Source organism: Sarcophilus harrisii, chromosome 1 (assembly GCF_902635505.1).
Source record: "Sarcophilus harrisii chromosome 1, mSarHar1.11, whole genome shotgun sequence".
NCBI lineage: Eukaryota > Metazoa > Chordata > Mammalia > Dasyuromorphia > Dasyuridae > Sarcophilus > Sarcophilus harrisii.
Window position 1 is genome coordinate 541102397 of NC_045426.1, and position 14769 is coordinate 541117165.

The following is a 14769-nucleotide window of genomic DNA, read 5'->3' on the forward strand; positions in this document are numbered from 1 at the left end:
CCAATCAATCAATCAATCAATTAGAAAAGTAAACTACAATTGATTCCCATCATTTGTGGTAGTTATCTTCTGTAAAGTCACCATGAATACTGCATTTTCCAATACTGAAACATTGCTGCTAGGGTAATGCAGGATTGGATTCCTGAAAGCCCCTAGTCGCAACATTTATATTAGCACTTTCTAAAGCTCCCTTACAAACAAATTGGAGATCTTTATAGATAAGTCCTTTTTCTTTTTCTGGATGTTGTTGATTCACTAATGTTGAACTGGCAGCCAACAGCACTATAACTTATGCCTGAACAAAGTTCATCTAACACATGTATTTTCTCTGTAAGGCACATCATATAAGCCTTTTTACACTCAGGAACACTGAACAGCACTTCAGTAATATGCTTATGGAAATTTTTAAACAGTAAAATCACTAACAAAATGCTCAAAAATTTAAAATTATAACACCAAATAAACCTAGAGAACAATACTTATTTGAAATATGAGAACTGAAGTAAGAAAGCAGATATTTATTCCATCTCAGTTGGGAATATGCCTTCAGGTGATTCAAATTTTTGGTCATTCTTTGCACATCTTCTAAATGACTGCCACAAGTATTGATTTTGGGGTTACAAATAAGTGTCAGTGGTAGGCAAATTCATAAATATAAAATCCTCAAATAATAATGATTGAATTTGGCTAGAAAGGAATTTTCCTATAACCTTATTACAATATGGAGATAATAACTTTGAAAAATGATTATAAGAATTTTAGCCATTGAATAAAAGGCAGGTGCTGCTACATAGGAAACATCTTGTGATTGTCTCCATAGAAAAAGAGTAGTTTGTCCAGAGGTGAACTCAAGTTCTCAATGGGCTAATCTAACTATGGGGGTCTATACTTCCGAAAGCAGATGACTCCAGTTCTAGAGTTTAAGCCAAACCTCTAATGGGAATTACCCTGGTTGAGGGGGAAGGGAAAGAGATAGCTCCTCTTTATTTTTCATCTTCTGCTTCCCCATTTATCTTGTTATTCAAAATGCTGCACCAATAGAAGACAATACATCTAGTTAGGAGCAGAGAGAGTCACCCTAAGAACACAGATCGCTACAGAAAGAGCCACTTGAGGGATAAAAGCTGTTTCAGGGAGCTCGTGTGGTAAAAAAGAACTGCCAGTTATTGGCTCTACAAAGGCATCTGTCCTTGCAGACCAACAAAGAATTACCCATAAAGGTAATTTCATGAGGACTATACAAAGAAATTAGGAGTTAAAAGTTATTCTGCCACATTTATTCTTTGCACATGTGCCTTAGTATGTTTTTAGCTTTAATTTTATGTCCAATCTCCCTACAGACCTTGTATGAATCTATGAAAGGACATATTGCAGACTTCTCTATCAATATTTTATATCTATTGTTTTTTTTTTATTTAATAGCCTTTTATTTACAGGTTATATGCATGGGTAACTTTACAGCATTAACAATTGCCAAACCTCTTGTTCCAATTTTTCACCTCTTACCCCCCACCCTCTCCCCTAGATGGCAGGATGGCCAGTAGATGTTAAATACATTAAAATATAAATTAGATACACAATAAGTATACATGACCTAACCGTTATTTTGGTGTACAAAAAGAATCAGACTCTGAAATTAAAATATAAATTAGATACACAATAAGTATACATGACCAAAACGTTATTTTGCTGTACAAAAAGAATCAGACTCTGAAATATTGTACAATTAGCTTGTGAAGGAAATAAAAAATGCAGGTGGGTATAAATATAGGGATTGGGAATTCAATGTAATGGTTTTTAGTCATCTCCCAGAGTTCTTTCTCTGGGCGTAGTTGTTCAGTTCATTACTGCTCCATTGGAAATGATTTGGTTGATCTCCTTGCTGAGGATGGCCAGGTCCATCAGGACTGGTCATCATATAATATTGTTGTTGAAGTATATAATGATCTCCTGGTCCTGCTCATTTCACTCAGCATCAGTTCGTGTAAGTCTCTCCAGGCCTTTCTGAAATCATCCTGTTGGTCATTTCTTACAGAACAGTAATATTCCATAATTTTCATATACCACAATTTATTCAGCCATTCTCCAACTGATGGACATCCATTCAGTTTCCAGTTTCTAGCCACTACAAAAAGGGCTGCCACAAACATTCGTGCACATACAGGTCCCTTTCCCTTCTTTATAATCTCTTTGGGATATAATCCCAGTAGTAACACTGCTGGATCAAAGGGTATGCACAGTTTGATAACTTTTTGAGCATAGTTCCAAACTACTCTCCAAAATGGTTGGATTCGTTCACAACTCCACCAACAATGAATCAATGTCCCAGTTTTCCCACATCCCCTCCAACAATCATCATTATTTTTTCCTGTCATCTTAGCCAATCTGACAGGTGTGTAGTGGTATCTTAGAGTTGTCTTAATTTGCATTTCTCTGATTAATAATGACTTGGAGCATCTTTTCATATGACTAGAAATAGTTTCAATTTCTTCATCTGAGAATTGTCTGTTCATATCCTTTGACCATTTTTCAATTGGAGAATGGCTTGATTTTTTATAAATTAGAGTTAATTCTCTATATATTTTGGAAATGAGGCCTTTATCAGAACCTTTGACTGTAAAAATATTTTCCCAGTTTATTGCTTCCCTTCTAATCTTGTCTGCATTAGTTTTGTTTGTACAAAAACTTTTCAGTTTGGTATAATCGAAATTTTCTATTTTGTGATCAGTAATGATCTCTAGTTCTGCTTTGGTCATAAAGACCTTCCCCTTCCACAGGTCTGAGAGGTAAACTATCCTATGTTCCTCTAATTTATTAATAATTTCATTCTTTATGCCTAGGTCATGAACCCATTTTGACCTTATCTTGGTGTACGGCGTTAAGTATGGATCAATGCCTAGTTTCTGCCATATTAGTTTCCAATTTTCCCAGCAATTTTTATCAAACAGTAAGTTCTTATCCCAAAAGCTGGGATCTTTGGGTTTGTCAAAGACTAGGTTGCTATATTTGTTGACTGTTTTATCCCTTGAACCTAATCTATTCCACTGATCAACTAATCTATTCCTTAGCCAATACCAAATAGTTGGTAACTGCTGCTCTATAATATAATTTTAGATCTGGTACAGCTAAGCCACCTTCATTTGATTTTTTTTCATTAATTCCCTTGAAATTCTTGACCTTTTGTTTTTCCATATGAATTTTGTTGTTATTTTTTCTAGGTCAGTAAAATAGTTTTTTGGGAGTCTGATTGGTATAGCGCTAAATAAATAGATTAGTTTAGGTAATGTTGTCATCTTTATTATATTTGCTCGCCCTATCCAAGAGCATTTAATACTTTTCCAATTGGTTAGATCAGACTTAATTTGTGTGAAAAGTGGTCTGTAATTTTGCTCATAAAGTTTCTGATTTTCCCTTGGCAGATAGATTCCTAAATATTTTATATTATCAGTAGTTACTTTAAATGGAATTTTCTTTGTAACTCTGACTGTTGGATTTTGTTAGTGTATATCTATTGTTTATCCCATCCTTGTTGAGGGCTACAATAGGCTAATGTATAGTAGCCAATGAGAAGTACACCAGGAGGAGCTTCTGAACAGCAATGTTAGAAACCTAGACCTTAAACTTACTCATAGATTCCTGAGGTTTTGGAGCAGTTACTCTCTGGGGACCCAAGCCACAGATGTGAGCAGCAGTTAGAGAAATGACCATAGAGGAGGTGCTAACTTACATCTACATCAAACTAGCTAATTATTATTCATCCAATATTCATCATATTTCTGCTATGTGCAGAAACTGTACTTGGGGGAGATAATTTAGCTAAGACATTGTCCCTGCTTTTATGGAATTCACATGGAATCATACATAGTATTCTACCAACTTAATATCAATAAAATATTGGGTATTATTTTTTCCATTCCACTGAAAACAGCTACATTATTGTCATACTGTCTTATGGCTATGACATACATTTCCATAGCAGTTGTTTGGGGTGAGAGATTGATAGACTTAACAAGACTCAATACTTTACATCTTGAGGACCAACAGATAGGAAACAAATTCTATTTCTACTCCTGATTGCAGGGACTCCTTTTCTCAAGGAGGTAAGCACAGATTTATAATAACTTGAATTTCATGGTTCAGAAAATTGGAATGCCTACATTTAGGAAAGTTTTGAAAGGGCAGCAGAGTTTACCACCTAAATCAGGCAAATAAAATAAGATGGAGTTCTCAAATAATTTCCTGAAGTCAGAGAAAAACAATTTGAAATATCCTAATAAATGAGGGGAAAAATTGATATTATTACATTTGTTCTAGAGTGGTTTTCACATTCTCATATTTAAGGCCTTATCATATACTGATTCTTTGTTCTTATTTTTCATTTTCTGTCACTCATATTTGTGTTGTAGAGAGGCATAACACAGGGACTTCTTCATGGAAGGCAGTGCAGTCTAAATAAAATTTGTTCTCCTTAGAAATTTGTATTTTACTTGAAAATCACCTGAAAATATAACCCAGTGAGATTAAGACAGAAAGGCTCCACACACAACAAATTATTCATCCTAACACTTTCTGTGATAGCAAAAAAATTAGAAAGAATGGGTGCTCATTCCCTGGGGAAATAATTAGATAAATTCATAATCTGTGGCATATGAATATACTATATAATTTATCTGACAAAAATGGTAAATATGAAGAATAGAGAATCATGGGGAGACTTGTTTGAACTAATGCAAAATGAAGAAGGAAGCAACATGTACAATCACCAACATAATCTAAATGAAATAATATTGATCAAATTCAATAATGAAAACTATCTTCCTCGTGGTGGGTGGGATTAGGTGTGGAGTATTAGATATGCTAGCTATCAATATGGTCTTTGTTATTTTGCTTGATATTTTGCTTGTTTTTAGGAAGAGTTCTAAGGTATAGAGAGAAATGACTGGTACAAAAACCAGAGAATGTAAATAAAAATTTTAAACAAAAAAAGAAAATTAGTAATCTAAAACAATTTGGAAATTAATGGGGATTATGGGAAAAATTTAAAGTTCAATATTTTACTGGTTATGGAAGGCATATTTTATATCTACAACTGACGATACCCATATCATGATGTTTGAGATTATGAAGGTACTTTATCATAATATATAAATGATGTTCATATAATGGAGGGTTAATAATAACTTGGTACTGGTTGGGTAGTTTCAATCATCTCCAACTCTGTGATCCCACTTGGGATTTTCTTGGCAAATATACTGGAATGGTTTGCAGTTTCCTTCTCCAGCTCATTTTGTAGTTGAGGAATTAAGACAAACAGAATTAAGTGACTTGGCCATGATCACAGTAAGTTAGTAAGTGTCTGAGGTTAGATTTGAACTTAAGAAGATGAGACTTCCTGACTTCGGCTCCAGCTCTCTATACATTGTGCAGCTTGGTTGCCTGTTTAATACTGGCAAAAAGAAAAAGAATAACATTTAAAATCAAGACAGTCAAGAAAAAGATAAGAGTTTTTGCTACTTTAGTAGCAAAATCTACATTTAAGACCATAAAGCCACCATAGTCTGCAATAAAATAACAAATCTCATTCTTCCCAGTTTTTGGTAACTTTATGCTTTGTTTCACCAATTTAAGATGACATTACAATTTCCAATACTAGGATGTTGGCCTTTGTCTTGCAGTAAATAAAAGCACACACTAATGAATCTCAGAGATGTAGGCAGGAAATTGATTTGAATTCATAAATAACTAAGAATGGGGAAAAACAAAACTTGGTGGTGGCAGGCAGAGAATTGACATTTGGAAGAGTACATAGGGACTGTATTTCAAGGAGGATAGAATGAATAGCTGCATCTAGAGGAAAGGTTATGTATACAGGTTCCAGAATCCTATAAATAGTGAATGGAATACTGATCTCCTAATTTAGGAACTGGATTGTATTTCCAGCCCCAACAACGACATCTATGACACTGAGAAGATAGATTATTTGGTGCCTCAATTTCCCAGTCTGTAAAAGTTAATAATTAAATTGTCAATCCATGGCATTGTGAAATTATAAGGATTAGCTTCTTAAAAATTATATAGCATTATAAATTGCTGTTTTTATTCTTTGCAATTTTTGTAATATTTGTTGGAAAAATACATTATAGTTTACTGACTGTATTAGTTGATGACTTCCTTTATCTTCTTTTTGTGAGGACTCGTAATGCATGAAAAATTTTTGATTTTTGAAAATCAATGCAAAATGATGAAACTGAAGCCCTTGTCTAAGTAGAGGGATCAAAATTTCAGCTTTATTTGCAAACTTATGGAGTAGTAAATGGCAGCAAAATAATCACCTAGAAACATCTGCCTTAATGAAGACCAATACTACTTTCTTTCATGTTTAGGACCTTGAAGTTTATCTTTGATACTTCCTTCTTTCTATTCTTCCATATTCATCTGTCAAGGACTCTAGATATGTCCACTGTGTTTTGTGTCCTCTTCTGTTCTTCTTGCCTCTTACCTCTCACCTGGATTATTTCAAAAGTTTCCTAAATGGTTTTCCTGTCTCCGCTCTCATTCCTCTGAAATCCATCCTTCTTACTGCTGCTAGAATTATCTTTCTTATGCATAGATTTGGGTATGCAACTCTTCTCAAATATCACCTGAGGTTACCTACTTAATGAAGTCCAGACTAGTTTTCTTGGTATTCAAGGCCCTCTACAATCTGGTATTATCCAAGTTATCCATCAAGATTTATCCAAGATTATCTCATACTATTCTCCTTCTTGCATTCCACAATCCAGTCAAAACAAACTGTTCGGTCTCTCTCAAATTCATTCTACTTTTCCCTATTTGTATATTTGCTTAAACTCTTCCCTATGTCTGAAATATTCTTCCTTAGCCCATTGATTTACTTTTCACAGTTTAATTTTTTGTTGTTGTTGAGTCATTTTAGTTGTGCCCAACTCTTTGTGACCCCATTTAGTGTTTTCTTGGCAAAGACGTTAGAGTGGTTGTCATTTCCATGTCTAGGTCATTTTACAGATGAAGAAAGTGAGACAAAAAGGGTTAAGTGACTTATCCAAGGTCACACAGCTAGTAAGTGTCTGAAAACAGATTTGACCTCAGATTCCTGCCTCCAGGGCTGGCACTCTATTCACTTCATCCTAGTTGGCCCTATTCATACTTTAATATACAACCTACCAGTTCTTCCAGGAAGCTTCTATGGTTATACAAATCACAAATGTATAATATAGTATTTCATTTTGCATTTCTCTGATAAACTTATTATGGATAGTTATATACCCCAGTTTGTTCATTCTTCTACTATGATATTTTATTTAAACTTTGTACCTTATGTCTCCTTCTTTGCTTAATATATAGCAGTATATTAATATAGTATTAAATAGTATTACTATATTATATTAATATATTGGGTTTATGATATATTTATAATATTAATATGACATAATATAAATACTTAATAGTGTTTGTTAATTGAATTGAAAATATTGTAGACTCCTTCCTTCAATATGCATGTGTAGCTAGTGAGATGGTAGAAGAGGGTCCTTAAGAGATATTCCTAGCAATTAATGAAATTTGTCAACATGTAAAGGGCCTCTATTTTTTTTTTCTCTTAGCATAGGATTAAAATGGAAGTGCCAACAATTGTAGAAAAGAGGCCATCATGTCAAGTGTCTTGGATCGAGGAAAAAATTGGAGTTTAAGAGGCTTAAATTTCAGCTCTGTTATTACACTCCAGGCCTTTCAGTTTGTCCTGCCTCAGAGTCTATCCTTCAGTCTTTGCCTGGGAATAACGTACCTGCATCACTTTAAACCTGACATAGAATGCTGAGACTCGGATTTGCTTTTGAATCCCCCCAAGTAGAACAGAAGCTCATTGAAGGTAGATAACCATTACTAATTTTGTTTTTTGCCTTTATGTCCCTTTTAAAAATAATTTTCTTCCTAGTTTTACTCCTGTATGTCTGGGTTTATTTACTTCTAGGATAGCAACTTTCTCACCTCAGAGATGTCTGTAATTTCCTTCTTTAAGTGGTGAGTTCAATCCAGGACCACTAATTTAGGAAGTATTCCCCCCTACCCAGACAATCTTTCCTGATTCTCTGTTCTTCCTCACTTTTCTTCGTGAACCAATATGCTTCTCTCCCCTTTTCAGCTTCTTTTTATATGTTATTTCCTACCACTAGAAAATAAGCCCTTTGGGAATAGGGGCTAATTTTTTTTGGATTTTATTTTTATCTCTCTCTATTTCTTTCTTTCTGTCTCTGTCTCTGTCTCTGTGTCTGTCTCTCCTATCATGTATTCCAGTACCTTACACAGAATTAGTGCTTAATAAATGTCTCTTGAATGAATGGATGACCCTTCTTTTTGAGCAACTTTTAATGAGTTAACAGAAAGAAGGATTAATGCAGTGTCTAGAAAATAAATGACCAAACCTGGGCAACAAGCAATTATGAACCAAGTTCAGATAACCATATTTTTATATTAAAAATAAAGTGGTCTGTTTCCAAGGATAAGGGAAATCCCAAATAGGAGAATGAAAGCACACAACAGGCTGAGACAGATTACTAGTACACAATCCCTTAAATAACTTGAGTGTTACCTGGCAGCACTTCCTTGTCACCCTAGTCTGGGGCCTGGCCAAAAGGCTTTTCCTCTGGCTGCAAGAATGATCTCTTCTCTTTATCTATTTTGAACCATCTAATTCTGGGTCAACCAGTTTTAAGCCAAGTTAGTTCCAGTTTTTTCCAAGCTGTTCCATAGGCCAGAAATATTTTTAGAGGCTTCCCTACCCCTTATTTCCTTATTCTTCCCTGGCTATATTTTCTCTGTTGTATTATTAAGCGCTTATAGAAAAGATCTTAATGAGAATGAACAGGGAAAAAAGAACAGAGAAATTAAAAATCAAGAAATTGATATTGTCAAGAGAGAAATAAAGGAACTTTAAAGGTGAAATTTGCATAAGTGTGGGTTGTATGGCAAGTTTTGGTTTGTATTAATTATAAGGAGACAGATAAGAAACAAATGATTCTTATCTCCCAATGATTCTTTCCATTCTGTTCTATTTTATAAACATACATTAAGAGGTATGTCTATATGCAAAGCATTGTACTAGCTGCTGGGGATAGAGAGGAAATAAGAGACATACCATGTTCACAGATTTTACAGTCTAATTCAGGTGGGAAAAGACATTTGCACAAATAATTATATCTAAATATGTCTTTAGGAAATTTCTAATAGAGATCATTAACTGATCCATTCCTTTAATGGAGTGCTGATTCATCCCAAGTCTAGCCATGTAGGGCCTATTTTAGCTCACAACATCAGCCTTGTAATCTTTTTTGTTATTGAAAAGTACGGTTTTGCAAGCTCCACTTCTTAGGTTCATCATTTCTCTTCAATATTAATTATGCCGACAACTATGGAAGCTACTACTCTGTAAGCAGTGGTATCTATTAATATAGTGCTTGTTGTTAGTTGTGTCTAATTCTTCATGACCCCTATCAGGTTTTCTGGCAAAACAGATCACCATTTTCTTTTTCAGGTCATTTTACTGATAAGGAAAGAGACAGAATTAAGTGACTTGCCCAGAGTCACACTGCTAGTACGTGTCTGAGGCAGTATTTGAACTGATGAAAATGAATCTTCTTGATTCCAAGCCCAATGTTTTATCTACAGTGCTACATAGCTGCCCTTGATGCAGAATAGGAACAAATAATAAGTTTTTCCCAGGTGAAAAAAATCGAGAGAAGCAGCACGTGAATCAGTCAGTTATGTCCATCTTTCTTAAAACAACATTATAAATTATTTCGTTGATCACTAATTTCTATTACTTGAAGACAACATGGGACAGTGGAAAAGGTAATTATTGTTGTTGTTAATATTTGTCCTTTGTTCTCGAAGGGGATTAGGGATCCCCTAATATTACATTAGGGAGGGGATACCATGACGTGCAATTGATTTGGTTTTAAGTGAGGGAAGGCTGTGTAAAGTCACCAGCCTTACTTTCTCCTCTAGAGTCTTCTGAGTCAAATGGCTAGATACAGATCAGGATGACTGAAGATGGATATACTATTTTTAAAAGTTTTACCTATCCTTTTTTTCCACATGAAAGTATAGAAAGATTCTGAAAGTTATTAAAGGTTCTGAAAAGATTCTGAAAAGTTGCTATATATGAAACTATTTGAAAATGTTATGTATCCTCAACCCGTTTGTGGCAATGTATTTTAGAACAATGAGAGATGGGCTTTTAAATCATTTGATATTGGTACATAAAGCAGTGATGAAAGTTAATCTCATTCATCAGTTTGATTTAAAGGTACAATAAGAGGTAGTCTTAGGCTGAGTAGCCATGTCTTCAAATTCCATCTCCAATAGACAATCTTTGGATGATCTTGTCAAGTCATGTAGAGTCTCTGTTTCTCTACCTTGTCTTATGTATATAATAAAATAATTGGACTAGGTGGATGCTGGAGTTCTTTATGGTCTTTTTTAATATTAGAAATAAAATAAAAAAATCACCTAGGGAAAGATGGAGACTTGTATCTTTCCTCTCATTGTTCACATAACATCAATCATCCTACCTAATTCTTGGTTTTTCTTTGTATTAATAGGGAAATCATCCTGCTTCTCTTAAGAAGCTCCCAGTCTATTCATAGGTTCTTAGGGTTTCCTGGTAAGCTGCTTCTAGCCAGTCCATGAAAAGCCTTTCTGGTGCTTTATCCTGCTGTGTGCATTCATTGCCAGTCTGTGGTAGCACAGCTCCCTCACTGGATCTCAGCTCTCTCTAATGGCCTGGGACTGCTCCTGACAAAAAAGCTGCCTTGCTAATCTCAGGGGACATCTCAAGCTGCTTTCCCTCAATGCCTGATGTTTCATTATCTTTCTGATTCCATGTTAAAAAACAAAAAAGGTAGAGAAGTTATCTAATTAAGGAAAAGTACCTTAGAAACCCAATTACTAACCCACTGGCCATTGATTTTTCTTAAACTGGTAATCTTGTAATCTCTTACAGTAGTGCTGTGTTTTGTTGTCGTTCTATAGACTTTTACATTTCTTTGTTGGTATGTTGTCATTTCAGTCATGTCTGAACCTTCATAATCCCATTTGGGGTTTTCTGGGTATTGGAGTGGTTTGCCATTTCCTTCTTCAGCTCATTTTACAGATAATGAAACTGAGGCAAATAGGATCCCACAGCTAGTAAGTGTCTAAGGACAGATTTGAACTCATGACAATGAGTCTTCCAAGCTTTATTACAATTTATCCCCACTTTAAATTCAGTATTTTTTTCCTTAAAGAATTAGAGAGCTGAATCTGTATCCCAAAGAGATCATAAAAGAGGAAAAAGGACCCACATGTGCAAAAATTTTTATAGCAGCCCTTTTTGTAGTGGCAAGGAATTGGAAAATGAGGGGATGCCCATAAGTTGGAGAATGGCTGAATAAGTTATGGTATATAAATGTAAAGGGATATCCTTGTTTTATAAGAAATGATCAGCAGGATGATTTCAGAAAAGCCTGGAAAAACTTATATGAACTGATGCTAAATGAAGTGAGTACAACCAAGAGAACATAGCAACAACAAGATTATGTGATGATCAATTCTGATGGACTCTTTTCAACAATGAGGTTATTCAACATAATTCCAATATCATGGAAAGTATCCAGAGAGAGAACTATGAAGACTGAATGCAGATCGAAACATAGTATTTTCACCTTTTTTTTTTGGTTGCTGTTGTAGTTGGTTTGCCTGGGTTATTTTTCCTTTCTCGTATTTTTCCCCTTTTGATCTGATTTTTTTTTGTTCAGCATGATGAATATGGAATTATGTTTAGAACAGTTGCACACACTTAACCTTTATTGGATTACTTGCTGTCTTGGGGAGAGAGAAGAGGAGAGAAAAGAGAGGAAAATCTGGAACAAAAGGTTTTGTGAAGGTGAAATGTTAAAAACTATTTTTCCATGTATTTTGAAAAATAAAATACCTTCAAGAAAAGAAAAAATAGAAAAATAAAGAGAAAAGGAAAATAAAAAAATAAAATAGCCATTTTCATGTATAGCATTGTGTATAGCAGAACATCAAGGAGGATTCAAAATAAGTAACAATAAATTTCTATTTCAAGAAAGCATATATAATAATAGAAGAGAGGGGGAGTATTCTGGGAAGATGGTGGAGTCAGTTGGTAAATTTCAAGCTCTCCAGATTTCCCCCACAAATAAAACAAATTTGCATCTTAGGGCAAATATAGACTGGTGAAAAATCAAGAAGACTTGGGGCAGAACAGGGGTTCTCCAGGTACAGCCTGAGAAGAGCTAAAGGAACTCAGGATTAACCCAAGTGATGTGCAAGCACCTCCAGGTTGGCTCCACAGAAACACCAATGGGGGAACCCTGGGACTAGCTGAGTTTGGCAGGAACCTCAGCAGGAAACACAGAAAATTTCACCTCCCTGTCAGCTTGTAGAATCTGGGTCTGAGTCTGGGAAGACAGAGTGAACCTTGGCCAATTAGGAATGCCAGGCCCAGCTGTGCTATGGAGACTCGGTCCTGGGCCAGAAAGAACACATTCATGAGTGCAGAAGCAGTGGTGCTGGGACGCTGCTGACTATGGGCACTTGCTGGAAAATGGAGCTCTTGGTTTGGGGTTTCTGGTCAGAGGGGAGAGCTCAAGTGAAGCAAGAGGCACCATCCCATCACCCCATGATTAGAAGTATTTATATTAATGCCTCTTATTAAAAAAAATGAACCTGCAAAAAACAAAGAACCTCACCATAGAAATTTATTATGAGAACAGGGAAGACAGGGGTTCATCTTCAGAGGAGGACACTGAAGTAAAAAAAAGCTTCTTCTACCCCAAAGAGTAATGTGAAATGGCTCCCTGCCCAGAGAGAATTTATAGAAGAACTCAAAAAAGAATTTAAAAATCAAATAAGAGACATTGAGGAAAAATTTAAAACTTTTAAAAGTTTAAAATAAAAATAATTCAAGAAAAGCAAAATTATGAAAATAAAGTTAAGCTACTAGAAAAGGAGATATAGAATCTCAAAGATCAAAATAAGTCTTTGAAAATTAGGATTGGGCAAGGGGAAGCCAGGGAATCTGTGAGAGACCAAAAAATAACAAAACAGATTAGAAAGAATAAAAAAAATAGAACATCATGTGAAACATCTTGTAAGAAAATAATGCAGAAGAAGAATAGACACAAAGGTATTAGTGTGTGTGTGTGTGTGTGTGTGTGTGTGTGTGTGTATTTCTTGAACTGGTAATTTGTTATTATATATCTTTTTAAAATAGTATAGTTTTCACACCTGATCATCTTCCCTTGTTCCTCATTCCTTCAAAAAAAATCTGGTGTGGACTTTTAAGACTCCCTCAAATGCATAGCTAAACTATTTCACAATTGCACATATTTAACACATATTGGATTATTTGCCATCCAGGGGAGGAGGTGGAGGTAAGGGAGGGAAAAAAATTTGGAGCACAAGGTTTTGCAAGGGTGAAAATTGAAAATTATCCATGCATATGTTTTGAAAATTAAAAGTTTTAATAAAAAACTATTTCATAGCAGCTGACTGGTGTGAGGAAATATTGCTTACCCTGAGTTTTTATTCTTGCCAGAGGAACAACTGCTGAATCTTGAGGGGCAAAGAAGAAAATAAGTCTTTTTTTCCCCCAAGTAAATTTATTTATTTTTATTATACACTGATTTATGAATCATGTTGGGAGAGAAAAATCATAGCAAAAGGGGAAAACTATAGGAGAGATAAAAAAGAACAGAAAAAAGAAGTGAACATAACCCTGTGTTGATTTACATTCAGTCTCTTTAGTTCTTTTTCTGTATGCAGATGACATTTTCTGTCCAAAATCTATTGGTATTGCTTTGGATTACTGAACCACTGAGAAAAACTAAGTCTTTCATAGTTGTTCATCACACAATCTTGCTATTATTGTGAATAATATATTCCTGGTTCTGCTTGTTTCACTCAGTATCAGTTAATGTAAATATTTCCAGCTTTCTAAAATCAGCTTGTTTATCTTTTTAAAATATAATAATAATATTCCATTACCTTCATAAAACACAACTTTTTCAGCCATTCATTTTTCATCTAACTATAGATTGCTTTAAATTCATTATCTGAAAATTGTCTCTTCATATTCTTTGACCATTTATCAATTGGGGAACAACTTGTATTCTTATAAATTTGACATAATTTTTTGTATAAAAATGAGACCTTTATCAGAAACACTAGAAACACTAGATTTTCCCCTAGCTTTGTACTTCCCTTTTAATATTGTTTCTGTTGGTTTTATTTTGCAAAATCTTTTTTATTTAATGTAATCAAAGTTGTCCATTTTCATAATGTTCTCTAGTTCTTCTTGGTCATAAAATCCTCTCTTTTCCAAAGATCTGATAGGTAAATTATCTCTTATTCTCCTAATTTGTTTATTGCATCATCCTTTATGCCCAAATTATGTACCAAGTTTGACCTTATTTTTGTATGGAATGAGATGTAGGTCTATGCCAAGTTTCTGACGTATTATTTTCCAGTTTCCCCAGCAATTTTTGTCAAATAATGAGTTCTTATTCCAGAAGCTGGAGTTTGAGGGTCGATCAAATATTAGATTACTATAGATCATGATTATTGTGTCATATGTATCTCATCTATTCCACTGATCTACCCCTCTATTTCTTAGGCGGTACCAAATGGTTTTGATTACTGCTGCTTTATAATATAGTTTTAGATTTGGTACCATTAAGTCATCATTCT